We start from the raw sequence: 25,640 nt of genomic DNA, 5'->3' as shown, positions 1-25,640 counted from the left end.
CAATTTTATTCCTGGGTATATACCCAAGCAAAATGAAAACATATGTTCACAAAAAACCTTGTACACGAATGTCCATAGCAGCATTATTAGTAATCCCAAACTGGAAACAATTCAATTTTTTTTTTCACTCATCAAAGGAAATATTTTATTCAAATTCCTAAAACAAATTTGAGGTGTTATGTTGGGTTTGAATTGAAGGAAAAGGCCCCGTTAAAAAATGGAAACAAGGTTTTCATCTGATAGAAGCTGAAATAGGTGTGTACATTCTAATCGAAGGTCTGTCCCATGTGGCACTTTTCAAGTTTTTAAAAGTGGACCAGGCCAAACCCTTAGCCGCCTTCGCTGCTTTTGCTTTGCTTTTCCCCTTTCCTTTTCCTCGCTTTGCCGTCAGCCTTTTTCTTTGCCTCTGGTTCATCCCCATGGGGCACTGTCCATGCTGGTCTAGAAGACTCTTCGTTTCTCTTAATGTCCGTTCCCTTTTCGTGTCGTCTTTGTCATCTTTCACCACACACTGGGTTTTCTCTTCCGAACGTTTGGGGACCACCACGGTTGCTATCTCATGAACATCTTTCATTAAAACATCAGTATCTACTTTAAGAAAATTTTAAGTCTGCTAAGCTCCTTTGGGGCATTCTTTTTTCCCTTTTCAGCACGCATCTTCCTTTTCCACTTACTCCGTAAGCTTTTAGCCATATTCTATCTCAACAGGTTCACCACTCACAGCCCACACGCTCAAGACGACCAGAAGCCCAGCACTCCAATTCAAATATTTTTAAACAAAATGTCCCATATTCCTACCATAGAGTACTACTCAGCAGTTGAAAAGAACAAAGCACTGGTAGGCGCCACATCACAGATCAACTTCAAAAACATGGCACCGAGTGAAAGAAACCAGGCACAGCAAACCTATACATTGCACAATTCTATTGAAATGAAAATTACGGAAAAGACATATTCACAGAGATGGAAAGTAGAACACGGATGGGCTCAGTCTCAGGGAACACAGACGAAATACACCACGCCTGAGGGAAGTCTGTGTGGTGTGAATGTGTTCTAAAACAGGATTGTGATGATGGTTGCACTCTATCTTTTCTAAGATTCATTGAACCATGTACTTACATGGGGTGGACTTTATAGTATGTAAGTGACATTCCAATAAAACTATGTGCACACAAGATGCAGGAGACCAAGGATGGAGGTAATTTACTCCTGACTGCAGAGTTAGTTTCTTGAAAGTCAGAACCAGAAATAAGAATTCCCAGCTAATGGACTTTTCCCTGTGAAGGATCTAGGGTTTCACCAACTAAAAATAAAAATAAAAAAATTTCAAATGGAGTAACTACTTTAAATATTTTTGGGGGAAATGTGGGGTATACCTTGGGGATCAATGAATACAAACATGAGTAGATAAGCAGACACATTTTAGAAATTTGGCACCAATAAGTTGTAGTCACTTATATTCAAGCCAATTTTATCACAAAATGTTGATGTTCTGAATTTCTCATTCTCGTTCACTCTTGCAGCATGCAGAGGAACCCAGTTTCCCAGTTCACATTGCCGGCTCTCCGTCATCGTGGGCCTGGTCTGTGCCTTCCTCAGCCTGCTGCTATGCACAGAGCACTGCCTCAGTGAGCTCTCGGGCCCTGCCCAGCTTCTCATGAGGTTGGCTCCACTACATCCTCTATTTGGCTCTTATATTTTACTGGAATTTCTAATAGCTCAGCCAACTTAACAACGAGCACCCTCTTCACTTTCCTCCCTGGTGCTGACCTCAAGGAGACCTCAATATCGGTCAAAGAAATAAGAATCTCAATGTCATATACGCAAAAAAAAAAGAGCCTGTAAGATGTTTTGAGTTTTTTTAAATCCCCATAAAGGAAATAAAACTGCCCTAGAAACCTAGAAGCAACATTTTCCCTATATATTTTTAAAACTTGGGGTAAATGAATGGAAATCTATGTTTTTGCCTGTAAGCTGTAGTATATGATTTGGACATATGAGATGAGAAAAAGCTTTTTTTTTCTCTTTTTCTTTTTTCCCTTAAATGCCAAGACTCATCTCTCTCTCCTGACTGCATTCAAGGAAAAACATGAAGCCCTCTGGTGGTCAAATTATTATCCTCACTATTAAGTTCCCTAACATAAAAACTTCTCAGTGATCTAATGGCAAAACTTACATTTCATAGCCAGAAGCTTGGCAACTCTTAATCTTCAAAGGAACCTTTTAGTAAATGAGAGCAGGTTTTTGCTTTATATAGTCTGTGTGGCATGTGTGTGTTTTCCTGGCAAGGAGTTTGAAGCTAATAAATATTTCAAGCTATGTAATAGCACTTCCTACGTTATGTCAAAGTACAATGACAGGTTAGAAATGAGCTCCAGAATCACTCTGATGATTAGAAAGTCACTCCGATGTTCCCTCGCCCCCTTAAACATAAAATCGTTTCAAATGTCAAAACCTTTTGCAACTATTGTGGTTTATTTGGAAATTTTGCTGCTACTTACACGCAACATGTAAATCCCTTCATGGTTAAATAAAACTGTCCTTTTGAATAATGCCATGTAACGGGTCATGGGTTTCTTGAGATACACAATGCTATCACTCCCATTTTTTTGAGATAGAGATTTGTTATAAGGAATTGGCTCATGCAATTATGAAGGCAGGCAAGTCTCAAAATCTGCAGGGTGAACGGGCAAGCTGCTGATCCAAGAAAGAGCTGATGCTATAACTTTAGTTTGAGTCTGAAGGCCTGAGAACCAGGAGAGCAGGTGGTCTCGTTTTTTCCGAACGCTCCCAGGTTTCAGTCTCAGGAGGAACAGATGTTTCAGTATGAGTTTGTTTTGGGGGTGAGGGGGGGGGGGCGGCAGGGGGCGTCAATGTCCCAGGTCATCAGGCAGGATGGATTCTCTCCCACTTTGGAGCAGGTAAGCCTTTTTGTTCTATTTGGTGTTTCAACTATTTGGATGAAGCCCACCATCACCTGTAAGGACGATCTGCTTTACTGGGCCCATCAATGTACATGCTAATCTCATCCAAAACCACCTTCACCGACACACCCAGAAATAATGTGTGACCAAATTTCTTAGTATCTGGTGGTTCAATGAGGTTGACACATAGAAGTTACCATCACACAGCCAGAGAGAAAAAAGATACATTACTACGTACAAAGACTTTCTATAGAAAACCATGCAAGCCAAAGACAACAGACTAACATCTCTAAAGTGATAAAGAAACTGTCAACCCAGAATTCTATGTGCAGCAAAAGTATCTCTCAAAAATAAAGATGCTGGTAACATGAATTCATACATGGTATAAAATTGCATAGAACTATACACAGGCACAGAGAGATAATTATTCTACTACTTTTATAAGATGCCTTCTGATTTCTAGGAGTCAACCAGTGTCTTTTGGACTGTGAATCCAATTGGCTTTGATAGTTGATAGGAAGCAGAATAAACTACCCTTTAGCTCCCACATTTTTCTCCTCTCACTACAGTAAAACAAGAAAACACAGATGACAGGGACATAGTCATTAATAGTGAAGGCCCAACTGCCTGGTAGAAATAAGGAATAAAAAAGACAACAGTTGCCTAATTTTGATGCTGAGAGTTTTTAATTTTTAATCATCTAGGACTCAGTTCAAAATATGTTTACTCATCCAGTACCAGTTAAGGGCTATCGCTTCCTGATAGAGCAGATTTGCTTCAAAGACGTTGCTGGAAAACTAGTTAGTGGGGTAAAATGTCAGAAGTAGATTAGACATGTGCATTTTATATAACCAGCTACATAAGCAAACTTTACCTAACCATCACCTGGATTATTTCCTTAGAACTCACACTGGATCGGACTTAGAATCATATTTTATTTTCAGAAAATTGAAAGTCTCCTTTTCTCTTCAGATTCGGTCACACAGATTGCATCAGTTCTTAAAGAAAGCCATACCTCAAGACCTCACAAAGAGGTATCTATTACCAGGAGCTCTAAGCAAATGTTCTTTTAATTAGCTACATTTATCTTTAATCCCTGTTTTGACAGAAAGTCTAACATAAACATACATTACCAATACATAAAACTCAGCTCAAAGTATGGTTAATTTTTATATTTGACAGAACCAGTTGGAAAAAATAACTTTGACCTTTCTCCATCTTTGTGCGATGTCACTACGTCCTCCTCTCAGAACTGAAAACAGAAACAGTGGCATCTGCAGCTAAAGTACAATAACGATTCTTAAACTGCTCCTTCAAAGTGGCAATAAAAATCCTAATAAGACCTCTGGGCCTTATGTTGAAGCAGCTGCAAAATTATGTTAAATAATTCCTGCAAGGACGACAGTAATTATAAAACTGATTAAAGTTTACCTACCCTTCATTCCTAGAGGGTTTTCACCAAGGAATTAGAAACCAGATGGTTCAAGATTATGCATGATGGATATATTCCATGAAGCACGTCCATTGTCATGGAAACAACAGAAATAACATTATCTTTACTGTCTATTCCTTTATAAAACAAGGCACTTAAGAATTGCCGCCAATTTAAGCAAAGTTCAAACAAATGTTTAGGCACCAGGTTAAAAATCCATGTCTTCATCCACGTTTAATACTACAGCCCGACTGTTGAATTCACCAGAATGTCTTTAGTGAATTGATTTATTTTCTACAGGGACATATAAAGAAACCTTCATACTTTTTGGACTTTCAATACTCCAGAGAGCAACAAAAGGTCTGGAGAGGTGGAGGCACTGGAGCTGGAGCTCGGGGATGCCTCCTCTCCTGGAAGAGAGAGTGGGCAGCGAGAGAAGCAGCTTCCCTGAGGCGCCTGTGGGAACGTCAGTCCTGCTTCTCTCCAGAGCTAACTTCTCCAGCTACACACGAGCTTATCCCTACCCTCTAGCTAAAGAAGAGTCTCACCAAACACCCTCTCCCTTCTTCAATGTCTTCCACCTCAAGCACAATCATCATCAAACATTTTTCGAGCACTTCTTAGGTGCCTGGCGTGCATCATGCCACTTCATCCTTACCACTCCTCTGTGTCATTCTTATCCCTAGTTTATAGGTGAGGGCACTGTGGCTTAGCACCATGCTTCTCAAAATGTAATGTGCGTATGAATCATCCAGAGATCTTTCCAAAAGACAGGCCTTAGGGCAAGCTCCAAGAGTTTGCATTCCTAACAAGCACTAGGTGATGCAGATGGATGCTAGTCTATAGGCCGCACTTTGAGTAGCGAGGACTTCTTGATGGTTATGAAGCATGCCCCCCAAACACCCAGTTATTAAGAAGGAAAACTTGAGATGCAGAGGGCCCCCTGGGAAGACACATGGACATGGACATTCCTTAGCTTGCTGTTGATTAAGCCCAAGATATTTGACAGAGTCATGTCAGTTGCACCCCGCCCCAGGAGTGCGCAGGTGTTGTTATTTCCTGGCTTACCTTTGTCTAGGTTCCAGAAGAGGGCTTTGAGATGTGGAACCAGTCTAGCACAGGAAAAGAGGAAATGAAATAGACCTGGGCCCTCCCAAGCTCCTTTAATCTTAAGTTTTTCAGTGAACCCGCCTTGTATATGGGAGTATAAATAAATGTGCTGCGTGGCTCAGGAGTCTGTCTGTCTCTCCAGCAGAGGAGGTCAGTGACCCACCTGGCACCCAGCTTGCATCTACTTCTGTGTCTCTTTATTTCTTTATTTCTCAATCCCTGGACGCCTCTATCAAGAACCAGTTTCATCTCTCTCCGTGCTGGCCACGGAAAAGGGAGATCCCCGCCGCATCAGGCCCCCGCATATTGACGCCCAACGAGAGGCAAGAGGCAAGGGATCGCTCCTAGAAGTGTGCGCGCACCACAGACTTAAGGTAAGAAGGAGTGGATTGTTGTAAAAATTAAATCAACCGGGTGTAAAACGTGGGTAATCCTCAAAAATGCTTTAAACTATGCTCTGTTAAGCATAGTCAGATTCTTGATTTCTTAAGTTTTGTTAATGAAACCTGGGAAAAGGTTAGAAAGCAGTTGTGTGACCAATACTCAGCAAAAGTCCAGAAAAAAAAAAATTCCTATTTTAAATGGTGATGGCCTTGATTCAGCACAGGAGAGCTTAAGAATGTCTATGTGTGGTGCACTGGAAGGGTGCAAGTCTCAAAGAATACCATCTGCACCTCCTCTGCCTCCATGTGTAAACTACTTGTAACCAGGTAGAAAAAGTCTAAAAGGAACTTCTCAGCAACTGCCAATAATTCTTTTATCTTAAAACTCTTTTTCTTTCCTTAAAAAATAAATAAATAAAAATTGAAAAAATAAATAAGATAAAAACAGTAGATGCCAGACCATTACTGAAACTTCCCCCAAAGAAACAAGGAGGTGGGGGAAAGGCCACTTTGAGAGGCCTCATCTTCGCCATCTTTATTTATTTTCCAGCTAATGACTTAAAGCTTTTACAAATTCATAAATGCATCTGGGGTTTCTGTGCACATGTAAAGGGAAAAGGCCGGTTTAAAAACGAGTGCGCATAGTTTTGAGCTGAACTTAACTTTTTGCTGTGTACAGAATAAAAACCCGAGACTGTTTTGGCCTTAAAAATGGTGAAGATGAACCAGAGAAAGAAATACAGGCCAGTTTCCCAAGACATCTAAAGTAACTCTTGAAATTTCCCACCAGAGGCAAGTAAATAGCAGGAAGAAAATAGTCAAGTTTACATATGAATGGCTGAGAGGTTGCTTCTTGACTTCCCCAGCAGGAAAATTGTGACCATTTTGAAATTTAGAGGCTGGGCCAGGCCTATTGGCTGGAAATTTAAAAAGAACTTGGAAGTTTACTAAATCAAATGATAAATTTAAAAGATCTAAATGTATTGAATTGTTATAATACTGAAATGTTGATCTGAGTATGCATTGCATGAAACCTAGAGGACAGAATTGAAGCTCTTAATTGATTATGTCTGTATTTATTCTTAGAAATATAAAGTGTTATTGTGTTATTAATCTAGGACATGCTAAAAATATTTGACTGGCCAGCTCTAAAAGTTTAAATTTGATATATTAAGATAATTATAAAAAAGTATTATAATCTTTAAATCATATACGGATATATATATATATTTGATGGTTTTTTTACCATGTTAAAATTTCAAGGTCTTAACAGAGATGATTCTTGGAAAGCTCCAAGGGCCCGGAGTAATACAAGAAATTTATCCTCTCTTCTTAAAGGAAATCTTTTAAAAAGAGATCTAATATACTTGAAATTGCATGGAAAGCCTTATCAAATAAAAATTAATAAATATACTTTAAATGTTATGAAGGTTTTGGCCCCAAAAATGGCAAAACAGAGTAACTAAATAATTGACAGCCAGTTTGAAATTGGATTGCCATGGCCTAGAGCAAAGAAATATCCTTACATGATATTATTCTGCAATTTCATTATAATTTTGATATTTTACAACAGCATATTGTACAATTATCCCAAACAAACTTACCAACTAATTCTTTGAATGATTGGCAGCAATTTAAAAAAGGACATGAAAAGATTTAATCCCTTCCACTGTGTGGAAGGCCCCCTTGGGAAGGCAATTGAGCATTCTATATTGGTCCTTTTTGCCAAGAGGGACCCTCCCACAGCTGTTGCCTGAGTTTTCAGTTCATGCTGAGGTTGAAGCCTCGTGGTGGCTGGTACCATGGATCTGTCTCTCGCACAATGGCGTGAGCTGGGCCCTCCCTGGAGAAGAAACCTGGGTTCCCCAAAATATGTGATCAATGCCAGGGCCCCGCCAGCAGGCGAGGGGATCCCAAGGCAGGTGCTGGGCATGGAGGCCATAGGGGCATAGGCTACCAAGGAGACAGAACTGAACCTCACATCACCCTGCTTGGCCCCGGAGGATGGCTGGTTAGTCAAAGACGGGTAAGATTCCTCAAGGGAGGAACAACCTAAGACAGGCACAGTCGCAAGGGGCCATCAGGAGAGAATTTGGGGGTCAACAGAGGTGGGCACAGAACCTCACCCCCCCAACATTGCAGGGGCTTGAACACTCGCCCCTTCTGAGGGAGGTCTCCTGCCCCATGGCTGCTTCGCGCTTCCCATGCCCAGCTCAGATCGGGACCCAGGTAACATACAGAGACTTGGCCCAGCTCAAATCGGAAAGAGACCCATACAACAGAAAGAGACATGGCCCAGCTTGGATTGGGACCCAGGCAACAGAGAGTTGGCTGATGGCAGCTGCCCTATGTCTAAATCCAGCCTAAATCTAGGAATGCTCAGGGCTTTTCTCAAGGATGCAAATAAACCTTTCCATTTAACATTTACAGGATAAACTAACATTGTTGTTAAGAGTATTAAAATTTTAACAGTAAAATAGTCAAATTTTCAGATTAATTTAAATTGGCTAAATGGAATAATTGAATATTCAAGAAAATTTAATTGTACAAAAGGCTGTTCCTAAAGTATTAACTAAAATTTCTATTGGTAGTTCATTTCATGGTAAAATTACTTAACATGTAATGAACCTAAAGGCAGTCATATTTTTGTGCAGATGAAACTTAAAGTGATCAAGACTACATTATAAAAATTTTGCAAAATCCTCCTAATAATTAAATCAAAAACAAAGGGGTGATAGTGGAAAAATATTATGTAAGGAAAAATATCCAGAAAAATTTTTACTTTGAAAACTAATTTTCATTTATAATACTAAGAGCAGGAAACCTATGAAAAAACACACTTGGTATCAGAATAAGCCAAAGGAAAATCATTTTGGGCAAAAAATGAAAAGGATCCCAAGTCAAATTTATAGAAAGGATTGCTTTACTAACTTTTGGTCGAGAATATGTTTGTATATTTTCAGAAAACAACTCCAAGACCATGTGGATTCCTGCAGGAGAGGAATTGACAGGAATGCTCCAGCCATGAAGACAAGAAGAGAAACAGTCCAGAGATGGAAGACGCTGATGACACCTTGCCATGCTAGCAGTCAGCAGCTGTGTGTCACTGCAGGATGCCCAGGACCAAACCAGAGACGGTCGGGCCTGCATCGCCACCGTTTGTCCACCATCCAGATATCACTGCTGAGATGTACACATGAGGAACTGCTGGACATTGAAATTGGGACTCAAACATTTTTCATTCTTATATGTTTATTTCTGGTCTGTAAATGCAAGATTTAAAAAAAAAAATTAAAAATGGGGGAGATGTAGAGGGCCCCCTGGGAAGACACATGGACATTCCTTAGCTTGCTGTTGATTAAGCCCAAGATATTTGACAGAGTCATGTCAGTTGCACCCCGCCCCAGGAGTGCGCAGGTGTTGTTATTTCCTGGCTTACCTTTGTCTAGGTTCCAGAAGAGGGCTTTGAGATGTGGAACCAGTCTAGCACAGGAAAAGAGGAAATGAAATAGACCTGGGCCCTCCCAAGCTCCTTTAATCTTAAGTTTTTCAGTGAACCCGCCTTGTATATGGGAGTATAAATAAATGTGCTGCGTGGCTCAGGAGTCTGTCTGTCTCTCCAGCAGAGGAGGTCAGTGACCCACCTGGCACCCAGCTTGCATCTACTTCTGTGTCTCTTTATTTCTTTATTTCTCAATCCCTGGACGCCTCTATCAAGAACCAGTTTCATCTCTCTCCGTGCTGGCCACGGAAAAGGGAGATCCCCGCCGCATCAGGCCCCCGCATGTTTAGGCACCAGGTTAAAAATCCATGTCTTCATCCACGTTTAATACTACAGCCTGACTGTTGAATTCACCAGAATGTCTTTAGTGAATTGATTTATTTTCTACAGGGACATATAAAGAAACCTTCATACTTTTTGGACTTTCAATACTCCAGAGAGCAACAAAAGGTCTGGAGAGGTGGAGGCACTGGAGCTGGAGTTCGGGGATGCCTCCTCTCCTGGAAGAGAGAGTGGGCAGCGAGAGAAGCAGCTTCCCTGAGGCGCCTGTGGGAACGTCAGTCCTGCTTCTCTCCAGAGCTAACTTCTCCAGCTACACACAAGCTTATCCCTACCCTCTAGCTAAAGAAGAGTCTCACCAAACACACTCTCCCTTCTTCAATGTCTTCCACCTCAAGCACAATCATCATCAAACATTTTTTGAGCACTTCTTAGGTGCCTGGCGTGCATCATGCCACTTCATCCTTACCACTACTCTGTGTCATTCTTATCCCTAGTTTATAGGTGAGGGCACTGTGGCTTAGCACCGTGCTTCTCAAAATGTAATGTGCGTGTGAATCATCCAGAGATCTTTCCAAAAGACAGGCCTTAGGGCAAGCTCCAAGAGTTTGCATTCCTAACAAGCACTAGGTGATGCAGATGGATGCTAGTCTATAGGCCGCACTTTGAGTAGCGAGGACTTCTTGATGGTTATGAAGCATGTCCCCCAAACACCCAGTTATTAAGAAGGAAAACTTGAGATGCCAGCCCATGATTTCCGAACTCCAGCTCTCAGCCACTTTGCTCTCCTATCCCCCAATTTCATAATATGCACCAGAGCAGCCTCTCCTTAAAAGTAAACAATTTGGCTTTAGTTGTGTTTCAACCCCAGGCCCATGAAAGCAGAATGACATCATAGACCATACCCCCCTTAAGCTAGACAGAGCAATGCCATGGCTGATATCAGGGTCTGATATAATGATCAACTACTCCCCACCCTGATTCCAATCAATAGTGCCCAGAGCCTCCACTTCTTTAGCCACCATGATTAATGATTTTTTTCCTCCATATAATCCATCACCTGGAAGCCATTGGGGAGCCAGGTCTTGGAGCACTAGCTTACCTGTTTCTCTGGGCTTGGCACCATTTCCTCAAATAATAAACCTTTACTTTCTTGGCTACAAAGAAAGTACAGGCAACAAGGTACTTATTGTAAAAGCAAGAGGGTAGGGATAAGTGCCAACAACAAAAGGATAGGTGGGCGTTAGCTCTCAGAGTGGCTAGGAAGCACGAGGAGGCCTCCGTGGTGACCACTTTGCTTGTGAAGGCAGGAGCGTGGAACTTCTTGCGTGGACAGACAGCTTATGGGCCACCTGAAACAGCTTTGGAGCCACTCCTGGCTCATGAGGGAACAGGTGAGGGGACCACTGGTGTGAGAGAGGAAGCAATAAAAACACGTGAGTGGGGCCCAGCCCGGTGTGGCTCAGTGGTTGAGCATCAACCCCAGGAGCCAGGAGGTCACCGGTTCAATTCCTGGTCAGGGCACATACCCGGGTTGTGGGCTCGATCCCCAGTAGGGGGCATGCAGGAGGCGGCCGATCGATGATTCTCCCTCATCACTGATGTTTCTCTCTCTCCCTCTCCCTTCCTGAGAGCAATAAAAATATATTTAAACAAACAAACAAAAAACGCAATATGGAAAAGAGTTGGAATGGCAAAACGACAAAATAAGTTACAGTTTCATTGAAAAGGAAAAAATATAAACACCAAGAGATAGATTCTACGGATTCACAGGGGATCCTTCAAAGATATGAAAACCCAAACCAAAAAACAACAACAACAAAAACAATTTATTTTAATAAATAGAAAAATATGCCCGGCCGGTGTAGCTCAGTTGGTTGAGCATCCTCCCATGCACCAGGAAGTTGCCAGTTGGATTCCTGGTCAGGGCACATGCCTGGGTTGTAGGCTCGATCCCCAGGAGGGGCATGCAGAAGGCAGTTGATTAATGTTTGTCTCTCATCAATGTTTCTATCTCTCTCCCTCTCCCTTCCTCTCTCTGAAATCAATATAAAAATTAACCAAATAATAAATAGGAAAAGGAAAGGAAACCAATTGAAAAATAATAAAATGGCCTTTCAGCAAAAAGGGCTGAGGATCATTCTAAATAAGTTGACACTTTAAATTCTTAAGAGAAATTAAAACTTCCAGAAATTAAACTGGAGTCAAACAAACAAAAAGACCAAAAAAAATGGTTAGGAAAATAAATAGCCCAAAAGTTTTTGTAGGAGAGGGTGTCTCATGTTAAATAATTTCCCCAAAAGAATGCAACAAGTAGTATAGCAGAAAGAGGCTAAGAGCTGACTATCATAAGCCAAATGTACAAAATTGTCTGTTAAAATTGCTTTACTATTTAGAAGGAAAATTCAAATAGTCAACAAAAATAAAAATACTCCATAGGGCCATATAATACGAATTTTATTTAATATAAAGTAGTACACTTTATAAATTAAAGCTAACGTATGAATCACTTCTTCTAGTCTATTATTCTCTCCGTTGTAGAGACAGACAGGCAATAGTTAAATACCATGTTCAAAGCCCAAGTGAGGCAGCTATAAAAAGAGGTCTGTCCCTCGGTTTCTCTCTTAAACAAAGAGTTGTTTATGAATTATCTATAAATACAATGTAATGTGTGTGGTATTGATGCTGTGAGAGACACGGAGAGAAACACAATAAAAGAGAAAACCCAGAAAGAGACCCACCCATCTATTGACTCTTGGATTAAGACAGTTGCTACTTTAGATCAGGAGAAAAAATGGATTTTCAAGATGATGCTGGATCAATTGGGGAACCAACTTATCTTTAAAAATTAAATTGCATGGCTACTTCACATTATACACAAAAAATAATGTGGAAAACAGAAAAAAAAATAATAGAGCTGCATGGTAATTTATCTAGCAACCAAGTTAAAATTATAAAAACGCTGGAGAAGAGTAGAAAATGCCACATGATGAAGAGAAGAAATTAAATACCACGGATAAAGAAAAGCCACTATTAAAAATGAAAATAGTATAATGTCATCTTAAGTATCATTCAGTAGCAGAGAGATTTTTTTTTAAAGTCAACAATAAATTAGCAGTTAACTTTTGGGCTTAGTCATAACTGACAATAATCAAGTCAAAGGACAAACAATGCCTGTGGGGAGGAGGTACTAGTATTCAAGTTGAAACCTGAAGATGAGCAGAAATCAGCACAGTGAGGACTGTTCCAGGCTTAGGGAACAGCCCCTGGGAAGGTCCAGAGGCACAAAAGAACTGAAAGGAGACCAGCTTGGCAGAAGTGGAATGTCAGCATTCACTTACGGAAGGCTGCCTGGAGATCTGGGTGGGGGGTACAGCGAGATTCCAGAAATGTGTGTTTTGCTTAAATGCTACTGGGTGAATCTCTATTCCATCAACGGATAACTCCCCACCCCACCCCACCATAGACACACCGTTTTGAGACACAGGAATCTTACACTCAGAGGGGAAAGATGTCATCCATAGAGATTTTCCATCTCTGCTTTCTGTAACTCTTGTAAGCAGTAAACCAGTATTGAAAAGAAGGAGGGGGGTGGAACTAGCACGAGGAAATAACAGATTCTTTCCCTTGACTTGAGTTCAATGGTGAACACTTAGACACACTATCAGAAATAAAAATCCTAACTCGACTAAGACAGGATGTGGGTTCCATCAAAGGTTAAACTTTCCCTTTCCCGCTGCAATGTCTGTAGACTTTCAAATAACATGTTTAGAATTCCAGGTAGGCCTTTTCCAAATGGGAGCCGACAGATTTTCAAGATGTGACCTACTTACACTTCTTACTGCAACAAAATGCCTGACTCTTTCTACTTACCTGAGTTAATCAATTATTTTCTTGTTGACAGGAAGAAGAATAGTTTTGAAGTAAATAAGCACACCTGGCTTTAAAAGTCCACTCGGTTTCCCTGCTTCATTTTCATATACAATACACACTTTATTTTAGGCAGACATTCAAAAGGAAAGATATATACCTGGTACTTTAAAATAAATTATACATTTTCTGGTGCCAGAGCACACAGATGGTCCATTTACCACTTCGGGGGACTGGCCACTGTTTTTGAAGCAGTAAAAGTTTGTTATTCTCACTTTTTTTTTTTTACTTCCTATTCTCTTTTATGATATTCACTAATACTATGAAATTCTCCAGACATTTGGGAAGCCATTAAAAAGTGGAGAAATTTTCTGTTCTCTATAGAATGTGGATCTAATATTTGTTTTTAAACCAAACAGGTGTGTTGAAAAGGGAGGCACAGGGATTTACACATCTTTAGTAACATGGCCTTCTGTTCAAAGGCAGGCACACCAATGTCAAAGCACTTTGACCAGTCACTTGCACATATTAGGAATGAAAGGCCTGCTGGTTAGTTGATTGATCAGTGGGTTAATGAAACAGGTCCAGCTTGCTTCCTTTGTTTGGGCCCCAGGAATTCTTTGGAAATTAGGAAGAGATCAGGAATACCAGGACTCGGGTAGTAGGGGATACAATAATCCCACAAACAATGTTAAATATTATATTTAGCAAAATCGTTGCAAAGAGGTGGTTTAAGATGCCCTTTCAGAATACCTGATATTCATTCAAGTTGGTTATATAAAATATTTAACAATGCTTATTTTGGAATTTATATTAATTATAAAGTCTAGGTGTGGATACATTTATGAGCAGACATGAGTCAATGACATTATTAAACAACACAATTCCAAAAGCAGAGTAGGGGTAGGGAGATATTTATGCTTTAAAAAGCAATAGATTTAATAAATATTTATTTATGAACAACTAGTTTTCAGTTATGGTCTGGATACTGAGAATACCACACTCGATGAGGCATACATAATAAGTGCTTTTATAGAGTAAGAAGCGGATAATGTGAAAAGCATGACCAGAGTTCCAAACAGAGATTAAAGGGGATGGAGTTGCACCACAGAAAAGGTAGTGAGGTCAGAGCAACTTATTTCCAATATCATCCTATCTAATAAAAGGGTAATATGCAAATTAACCATCACTCCATCACAAAGATGGTGGCACCCATAGCCGCAAGATGGCGGCACCCAGTCCTCTCAGCCCCACCGGAGTACCCCAGTCCTGGGGGGGCGGCCCCTGAGAGCAGGCAATGTGAGCTTTCCATGCCTGGCCACAGATGGGCCTCTGGGCCTTGGAGAGCCTCTGGGCAGCGGGCGCGGAGCAGCCAGGCCCCACAGAGAGCTACTGGCGCATGGATTTGTGCGCAGGGCTACTAGTGTTGTTTCATAAATTAATACAAAGAATTACAATTGTAAAATGTAAATTAGTCATTAAAGAAATCGAGATTGCATAAATGGTTGAGCTAGAGAATGACTCACAGATTGAACACAGACTGACACCTGTCAGGGGGCAGGACTGGGGTGGAGGGGAGGGATTTAGCAAAAAAAGAACATGAGAGAAAAAAACTCACAGACAATGGTGTGGTGATTGCGGGGTGGGGGAGGGGCACAGGGAGAAGGGTATAGTGCAGTGGCCGGCAAACCGTGGCTCACAAGCTACATGCGGCTCTTTGGCCCCTTGAGTGTTCTAACGCTACATCTTCAAAATAGACTCGCCCAGGCCGAAAACCGACTTCTGCACATGGGCCACGAAGTTTCAATCGCACTGTATGTGCGCGCCCGCATGTGGTATTTTGTGGAAGAGCCACACTCAAGGGGCCAAAGAGCCGCATGTGGCTCGCGAGCAGTGGTTTGCTGACCACTCGTATAGGGGGTATAAATGGTGATGGACAGAGAATTGACTTGGGGTGGTGAACACACAATATAGTGTGCAGATGGATGTGTTGTAGAATTGTGCACGTGAAACCTGTATAATTTTGTAAACCAGTGTCATCCCAATCCTATCTAATAAAAGAGTAATATGCAAATTGACCATCTCTCCAAACACGCAAAGATGGCCGCCCCCATGTGGTCAAAGATGGCTGCCCCCATGTGGACAAAAGATGGCTGCCATAAGATGGCTGGCAGGGGAGGGCAGTTGTGGATGATCAGGCCAGAGAGGAGGGCAGTTGGGAGGGACCAGGCCTGCAAGGGAGGGCAGTTGGGGGTGATCAGGCCTGCAGGGGAGGGAAGTTAGGGGGAACCCAGGCCTGCAGGGGAGGGCACTTGGGGGGGACCAGGCCTGCAGGGGAGGGTAGTTGGGGGACCAGGCCTACAGGAGAGGGCAGTTGGAGGGGACCAAGCCTGCAGGGGAGAGAAGTTGGGGGAGACCAGGCCTACAGGTAAGGGCAGTTGGAGGGGACCAGGCCTGCACGGGAGGGCAATTGGGGGGGTACCAGGCCTGCAGGGGAGGGCAATTGGGGGGGTACCAGGCCAGCAGGAGAGGACAGTTGGGAGCAACCAGGCCAGCAGGGGAGGGCAATTAGGGGCAATTGGGCCGGCAGAGGAGCAGTTAGGTGTCAATCAGGCTGGCAGGGGAGTAGGTTAGGGGGTGATCAGGCTGGCAGGGAGAAGCAGTTAGGGGCAATCAGGCAGGCAGGCAGGTGAGTGGGTGGGAGCCAGCAGTCCTGGATTGTGAGAGGGATGTCCTATTGCCCATTTAGGCCCAATCCCACCAGGATCACGCCTAAACGGGCAGTCCAACATCCCTCGAGGGGTCCCAGATTGGAGAGGGTGCAGGCTGGGCTGAGGGACACACACACACCCCACCCTGTGCATGAATTTCGTGCACCAGGCCTCTAGTACATTCAATAAAAAGAAAAGGAAAACAAAAGCAAAAATAGGTGAAATCTCCAAGATTCCATTTAATTCCATTTAAAAGCCTGATATTTAGTGCTCAGATGGAGTCTGCCTCTTTCTCTGTCTTTGGCCAATGCAGCCGGTCCAGGCAAGGGTGGGTACGGTCCATCACTGACCTTGCATACACAAAGGGGATAAATAGGTATGAGATATTTATAACTAGGGAATATTTGCATTAGTGCAAATTGAGGGGCTTCATAGCATCACAGATTTAAAGCAAGAAATTGTCTTTCCTCATCAGAGCTCTCAAATTTTCTCAGAATTATCCTTTCTGACCTATGACAAAGCCCATCCCTTGATCATAATGTAGTCAAGTTCAAACCAGTAAAGCCTGGCTGATCTGCCCTCTACAATAGCCACTAACCACATGTGGTTAATAAAATCAATTAAAATTACTCAGTTACTCAGTCACACTCGCCACATTTCAAGTGTTTGGTAGCCACGTGTGGCCAGTGGTCACAGTCCTAGGTGGCACAGGTCACCTTCCGTCATCTCAGAACATTTCATTGAACCGAACTGTACAACCTTCCTAGGAGGTTCTGCTCCTTAACTGGCGGAGAGAAAATTGAGACTTCAACAAATTCTATAGAACTTTCTTTAAATTATACTTGCTTCTTTGTAATTCTTGCATTTCCAGTACCCATCCCCAAAGTGGACACTATTATGTTAATGTTCTCCCTTCTCTTTCTCGAAATTTCATTTTGAATTTGTCTACTGTACTACAGTCCCACTTCCTTAAAGGCTCAGACCTGCCTCCTAGTGCTACTTATGCTTTCTACCCGGTTGGCCTAGAATTTGTTTTACTTTCTCATCATAACAATACATTTTTTTATTTGGAAAGGTTTTTTTCCATGGAACCCAGTATATCCTATACAGAGGATGAGGAAGAAAGCAGGCACTTAAAACAATAAAATTCATTAACCTGTTCCACATCAAACATTTTGCAGCGTTCTCTCCCCTCCCCAACCATATCTACCCCCAATAATAAGTAAATATGTAATCATAATGTCTCAGCCTAATAAGAAATAAATTCATGAGTCAAACTTTCCCTGCAGTTTCTTGAACCTGACGTGAAGAAAATGTTATAATTAAATTTCACATTGTATTCTTTTGGGGAAGGGTTTCTCTTATCCAAATATACCTTTTGAAGCCAGTAGAAAGGACTTGCTGATAAATGTTTCAACACCACGCTTTATTAAAACAAGTTATTTCTGTTGTTTACTATGTGGGTAGACCCTGATGAAAAGCAGATCTTCACCCGTGCATTTTTGTCCAAATTCCTTACCTTTCTGTTTACAAAAGAGAGCGAAGACCTTTCAGGGCTATTTGTCACCATGCCTTAGTAGCCAACAATGCACCCTGCCAACTGATGAGGGTTTCACTTCCTAATTGACTGCACTAGAAGCATAAGAGCTATCTGAAAACACAAAGCTTTCCCATGTAACCTCCCCTCCTTCCACTCAGCTCAGTCCCAGTAGGATGAGTGTGTCGAACAAAAAGTCCTCAGGTGGGCTGGAACCATCCTGCACACACAGAGAGTAATCTGAGAAGGATTTCTGGAGGACAAATTAGTTATCTACTTCATTTAAAACCTTTTTAAAGGATTACAACATTAAGGCAGGCCTGCTCCAAACTCATGCACAAATGTTGAAGTTATTATTCTCAAGCATACTTATTCCTTTCATTCCCAAGGTGAGATTCATTTTCACTTAATCACTAACAATATATCCCAGACTTTGGCTGAGGGATTCCAGATCACACATGCACACAATATCCCAACCTATTAGTAATGGTGAACTTTAAATAGAATCATTATTATTAGAAGAAGTAGAATTTTTCTTTTAAATCCTTGTTTGATTTAGGTGTTTGTAACAAAATCCATCCCACTAAAGAATTAAATAACTATTCAAGTATCCTACAACTATTATGCCACTGTCCATTTTGAGTGAGGGAAATCCTTTTGGCAAAGTCTTTGGGTGTGTTTATATAAAATGCAATGCTGTGGTCATTTTACATACTTTCTCACAGATGCAGAGAATATGTTGTCCATTTTATAGGAAAAGTAAATAAGGAATAGTAAGGTTAAGTCACCAACTTCAAATTGCCCAATATGGTAACCATGAAACCAACAGCACTCCTGACTTTCAATGAAGCACATGTATTTTAAAGAAAATCGCTTATCTCAACCACTTTAGTATTTTCTACCCATCTAAGAGAAAAAACCGGAAATAGTTTCTCAGGCATCAAGGTTTTTTTTCCCAGAATATTCTTGGACAACTTGATATCAAACAAACAATTCAATTTTTTAAAATGGACAGAAGACTTGAACAGGCACCTCTCCCAAGAAAACATACAAACGGCCAATAGATATATGAAGAAATACTCAACTTTACTAGCTATTAGGGAAATGTAAATCAAAACTATACCTCACACCTATTAGAATGGCCATTATAAACAAGACAGGTAATGACAAATATTGGAGAGGTTGTGGAGAAAATGAAATCCTTATTCACTGCTAGTGAGACTATAAACTGGTACAGCTACTATGTGAACCAGTATGGAGGTTTCTCAAGAAATTAAGAATTGAGTTACCATATACGCAGCAATCCCTCTTCTGGGTATCTACATGAAATTTTTGAAAATATTTATTCACAAAGATATATGCACCCCTATGTTCATTGCAGCATTATTTATGGTGGCCAAGACATGGATACAACCAAAGTGTCCCTCAATAGATGACTGGATAAAGAAGACAAGGTATATCTATACAATAGAATACTACTTAGCCATAAGAAAAGATGAAATATTGCCTTTTGTTACAACATGGATGAATTTTGAGAATATAAGTGAAATAAGTCAGGCAGAAAAAGTAAAACACCATATGGTTTCATATGGGCTATAAAACAGAAAACAACAAATGAACAAACAAGAAAAACAATGAAACATAAAATCCCCTAAACACAGACAACAGTATGGTGGTCACTAGAGAAAAGCAGGATGTGGAGTAGTAAAAGGTAAAGCAGGTGAGGTATATAGTAATGGAAGATTTGACTTTGGGTGGTGGGCACACAATGCAATATACAAACTATATATCATAGAACTAGAGGCCCAGTGCACGAAATTCGTGAAGGGGGGTCCCTCAGCCCAGCCTGCACCCTCTTCACAGTCTAGGAGCCCTTGGGGGATGTCCGACTGATGGCTTAGGCCCGCTCCCTCTGGGCCTAAGCCGTCAGCGCTTAGTGCTGCTGCGGAGGCGGGAGAGGCTCCCACCACCATCGCTGCACTCACCAGCCATGAGCCAGGCTTCTGACTGAGCAGTGCTCCCCCTGTGGAGCACACTGACCACCAGGGGGCAGCTCCTGCATTGAGCATCTTCCCCCTGGAGGTCAGTGCGCGTCATAGCAACCGGTCGTTCCACCGTTCAGTCTATTTGCATATTAGCCTTTTATTATATAGGACTGTACACTTGAAACCTATATAACCAATGTCAATCTAATAAATTTAATGTAAAAAAATTATCCTGAAATATTTGCAATACTTTTATAATAACTAGTCAGAGAAGAGCAACTATCATCTACCTAGCATTCCTGGATGCATGATTCTGACTTTCTTTCTAGTAAGACCACTTATTTCCGTAAGTTTCCCTTTTCCAGAAAACCTAAGTTGAGTCCTGTAGAGCTCTGCCTTTTCTATAGACTCTATGCAAGAAACAGCATTGAGCAGATATCTAAGGATACATGTCCAATGCTATCATATCCCCAACTCCGTTGGGCTGCCAAAATTACCAGTTACTGCATAATCATCTGCTTTTTCACTACTACAAATTACTTTGCATAGAAGATAAAAAATTCCTTTCGCCACACAGTTCTTTCCAATAGCCTAAAATACCTATCAGAGTCAATACAAGTGTCAGAGGATGCTGGGTACAGCAGAAGGCGGCAGCTGGAAGACTGAGGACAATGCACTGTAGATTCAAGTAGGGAGTTAGTGTCACTGGGTCTTAGTGCCGGTTGTTCACAGAGAGAAGCCCAACTGAAATCCTCTGACTCAAGTGTGGGGAAAGAATGGCCATCTTGGTGAACCTTCTGGAGGCCAGTGACTGGATTCACACACAAGAGCCTTTTCTTGGACAGGTCTTCTCGGGCAATGACTTGTGTTGACTTGGAAATTTAAGGGCAAAACTAAAGTTAGGTTGCTCAGAAAACCCAGGAAAGAGATTCAGATCTTAGAGTCAAATGAACATAGTCCTCTTCCTTAAAGGATATTTTGAAAGGCTGGTTGGGTCTAAAAGCTGACTTGTGGCTGTGCTAAACGTAGCAACCATTTGTACAGCAGAGGAGGCAATGACACTAATAACTCGTAATCTTCGAAGAGGCAATCTGGTCTCTTGCCAGGTCAACTTCATTGGACTGTGACTAGCGGGGGGGAAGGACTTTAAAGGACTGTCAAGAATAAACCAGCTTCGTTGTAAGTGAGAATTTGAACAATTATTTATCTAAACATCGTCTGTAGAATAGTTGTGCTGCTTTCTTTGTTGAAGCCTTGCCTAGCTAAATATTTAAGAAATCCCACCTGAGCCACATTTCATTCTAGCCTAGACATATTGCCAAAATGTGAAGAGATAACTATGTGTAAAATTGTTGTGCAGATCCTTTAACTAAACAAGCAGCAAAAGAAAAGGAAGATGAAAGAATATAGAGTCGTGTGGCTGATTATATAGTGGCCAAAATAAAGTGTGCTTTCCAAAATCAACTAAGTGAAAATTCTGTCATCCTGGATGAAATTGCAACTTGGACTGTGAGGTTCACACTTGGATGTTATTTTCAGCAGATCTTAAATAGGTGAGAGAAGTAATTAAAAGACACTAACATTCACCTATCTAAAGTTCGAGTGCAGCAGCAGGGGGATGGAGGCAGCAAAAAGGAAATGCTTCTATTCCGTTATGGGAGATGGAATGGAACTGGGTGTGACAGACACCAGGAAAAGACTAAGTTGATAGTCTATTAGGCGCAGGTGCCAGGGCATAGTGTGGTGAGGCCTGGTGAGCCAACTATTGGGCTCACAATGGACAAGCATAGGAGGAGACCTTGGAAACATTTTGAAGAAGGCAGGAATCCCAAGTGCAAATATGAGATTGAACCTGAAGCCCATATGATGTAGAAAATGGAAGGAATCAGGCACCAGATAATTTTATCTGAATGATGTGGTGCTGTGTTCATGAGCTTATGAACTCAAATCAGGATCCACAGTTCTTGCCATAGGGAACAAACTAGTAACTCACAATTGATTTACATTAGGAACAATGCTTTCAGTTACTGAGTGGGAGATAGAAAAAGATAATAGAGTCAAAACAATGGTTTCTGAGGTCAAACACAAACTTCATGTGCTAGTGTACACTGTAAAGCTCGTAACACTTTGTGTTTGTGGGGGGTTTTTCTTTTCAGAACAATGAAGACATACATCAGTTCATATAAATTAACATCAGTGTCTCCACTTACTTGAAAACAAGAAGCTACATAAGAATCATGATAGAGTAGGAGAAACACAAGAGTGTCAGAAGATGTACTTTTAGAACTTTTAAAGGTGTGAATATCTGCTTTTTGCTACAATCTATAAATTATGTTTATAAGAAGCATGTGATGAGATGTCAATGGTGATTCTGAGATGTTGAAGAGAAACAATAGCAGGTTGTATGCAGATGAACATAACCTTGGTTATGGATGGACACTAAGCCGCTGAGCCACACCCACCAGTCCTATCTCATTATTGACTCTTTCCTTTGGTGTAAATTTTTTATTAAATTAGTGAATTGTACTAGATTATCCCAATTTTTTTTAATATATTTTATTGATTTTTTACAGAGAGGAAGGGAGAGGGATAGAGAGTTAGAAACATCGATGAGAGAGAGATGAGAGAGAAACATCGATCAGCTGCCTCCTGCACACCCCCTACTGGGGATGTGCCTGCAACCAAGGTACATGCCCTTGACCGGAATCGAACTGGGACCCTTGAGTCCGCAGGCTGACGCCCTATCCACTGAGCCAAACCGGTTTCGGCCCAATTTTTTTTTTTCATAACACTCTTATATTCCAAATGTAGCTAAAGGGAGAATCCTAGCTGTGACCACTTATAAGGATAAACATATTTGATAGTAATAGGCAGACTGAAGATTTTAATGATGAAATAAAAATAAAATTTTCCACACTGCTTTTTGGTCGATGCTACATTTTACCCAGTACTTATCCAAAGAAAAGTAACTAGTCCTAAAGTTCTGAAATACTTCCTTTACCTACCTCATACATGAATACCTTATATAAAGCATTTTCTTTTCTCAGTAGGGCTTATTTCTTTCCAGGTAAGTTTCTTTTTATGTTGCTTTAACTAAGATGAACAGACAAAAGTAATTCCAGAGAAAAATAAAGAAACACAACATATAATCCTTTTAGATCATGAAGAGGTTTCCTAAGGGAAGGCCCAATCCCAACTGCTCGAGAGTGAGGCAGAAAACGAAGCTGCAGTTACACAGCTGAAAATCAGCTAAGGGCATTTCTTTTAGCTGGCAACTAATTTAACATTGCTGAGGTTTTTTTATGCAAGAAAGCTCTTGATTTTGAAGAATTACATTCTCAGTTGACAATAGTGTTTTTGTTCCTATGGGAAAACACAAATGCACACACAAACATATACTCCAATACACTCAGCTGGTCTACCTTTGTGCAATCATGCATTTAAATATCCGGTGAAATGGAAAAAAATAAAAAATAAATATCCTGTGAGAGGAATAAAAATTATTGACATTGATACTGAAACAATAAGCATAAGCTAATAGGGATATTATTTAATGAGTAATGCACATAAGCAACAGGAATATTCGTTGTATTTTACAGCATAAATATAACCCTTTTAGGCCTATTTGAGTACACATCTTTTGTCCTACCTCTAAGTGGACATACATAAATCTTAGAAATTTGAGGCTGATGTTGGAGTGGAGTAACTATAAAGCTTAGCTAGTCCTCAACCTCATTTTTCAAATTGAAGGAACTGAGGCCCATGGCAGGTAAGTGACTTTTCCCAAGGCCCTTTTGTAGTTCGTGGCAGACTTGGATCTAGTACCTCAATCTCCATTGCTCAATTTACCACACCATCCTGTGTCTCCTGATGACTAAAAGATAGAATTGAGCATAAAGATTTCTTAAAATTAGCATACCACATTTTTAAAACATTTAAATAAATGTGATTTCCTAATGGCTTAGCAAAATGTAATAAACATTTCCAAAAAGAAAAGAGCTAAAGTTACTTCCAGATGGCAGCAATTATTCCTCACCCTCCCCCACCCCACCCCCACCTCTGTCTCTACCATAGGGAAATGAGCAAGTCGGGGTGAGGAGTTCCCTCTTCTCAAAAATTACCTGGAAAGGAACTCTATACCATCCTCAACTTTCTAACACTGTTACTTCAATGAAGAAATTAATTCTCCCCTGCAATCTAACATTACTGAGAACGTTTAGTTTATTCTTTGCATTCTGAGTGAACTAATGGGTCTTGCCCTCCTCCACTCAAGAGTTGGTGAGGCTACAACCAGACTCATGTCCTTCAAAGCCCTAGACTGACAAATAAAGTAGATATCAGGGAATTTTGTTTGGGAAGGATTCCCATGAATTCAAATTCCCCCGACTGTCCCCACTTTCTAGTTTTAGATCAAAGGAATAATCCTGAATTATGTGGTTTCCTCATGTCTCTTACCTGACATTCTACACAGCCCAGGTCCCTTCACAGTTTGGCTCAAGTTTCCTGGAAATTCAATCTTGGTTTGTGAACCTTGGCAAAGGAGTCCACTGGTGGCTCCAAGCCCTCTGGCCAGCAGCATGTACCCTCTTCCCTCCCTGAAGGACCCACAGGGCCCAGCTGTTCTGTGTGTTTATGTTGGTTAGCCTCCCCAAGTCCAGGTTTCCCAAGTTCTAGGTTTACCATTCCCTGATAGAGACCTCCACACCCCAGAGGGGAAATAAAAATCCCAAGGCCATAACAACAGTGGAGAGCTCTATAGCGTCCTCCAACATGGCCTGTTTAGTCTTGGGCTTCCTCCCTTGCCAGTCCCCTGGGACAGCTTTCTTCCGCATGGTTCTACCACCTCTCACACGATTGTTCTCAACACCCTTTCAGCTATTCTTCCCTTTCCCATGTGCCTCACAACACCATGGGGTGACAGAGTCTATACAGTTTCATATCTTACGTTATCATTTGGGGATATGTGCACTACGTTAAAATAATTTTCTCTATAATATCTCTCCACGCATGAAGAATTTCAATTAGGGAAATTTCAAAACATAAACCTGATTCCCATTTCAAAATATAAGATGCTATGTCTTCAAATTAATAATATATTTGGAGAAATTATAAGTGTGATTTTGTGATTGTATTAAATTCCAGAGTGACTTTCTAAATGTAATCATTCTAAATTTTTGGTAAATTAAGCATAAATTGGTATTTCAAGTAAATTAAAAATACTCTGTCAATGGGGGGAGGGGAAGACTACTATAACTTAAAAGCATCAAAAAATTGTAACAAGTATTTTTGTCCTGACATAGAACTCAGTGGGTGAACCATGAAATTAAAAAAAAAAAAAGATACATAAGAATTTAATAAATATTAAGGGAGAAAATTCAAATTGGAACATTTGTTTATTTGGAGAAAATTAGTTCTCTATCTTACAGCATGCACTACCAGGTCATGTGGATTATAGATTTAAATTTTCCCAAAAAAGAGGGAATTTTTTTCTTAAGGTAGAGCTATTCTTTATAAGCATAAAATTATACTCAAAATGTAAAAGGATGAGCTGGTTATATATGACTTCAGGAGGGTAACACTAAATAAATGTTGAATGTCAAAATTACCATTAGCAAAATACAATGACAAAGGAGAAACTGGTAAAGTATCTACAGAATACATACTAGCAATGGGTATAATATATTCTTATTTATGCCTATTTATAGTTAATATATATGAGTGGTTTTTATAAATCAAACAGGATAAAAATGAACATACCAATTAAAAATGGACAAAGGCTACCTATAAAATAATTACAAGAAATCATATTAAATTGACCCATAGACATATGAAGTATGTATCATCTAAGAGTCAGTGGGTCAGGTCTAAAATCCAGTACTTCAAAGAAATTAAAATTAAAATAAGATA

The 25,640-nt window shown here is 40.7% G+C and overlaps 1 pseudogene; it reads right to left on the bottom strand.

The window, feature by feature from the left end:
- Window positions 1-232: 232 nt before the first annotated feature.
- Window positions 233-693, bottom strand: LOC103292382 (protein LLP homolog; annotated as a pseudogene).
- Window positions 694-25,640: the final 24,947 nt, after the last annotated feature.

Source organism: Eptesicus fuscus, chromosome 19 (genome assembly GCF_027574615.1).
Source record: "Eptesicus fuscus isolate TK198812 chromosome 19, DD_ASM_mEF_20220401, whole genome shotgun sequence".
NCBI classification, from domain to species: Eukaryota; Metazoa; Chordata; class Mammalia; order Chiroptera; family Vespertilionidae; genus Eptesicus; species Eptesicus fuscus.
The sequence above is the reverse complement of the archived record's forward strand: the minus strand, read 5'-3'. Positions and strand labels throughout refer to the sequence as shown.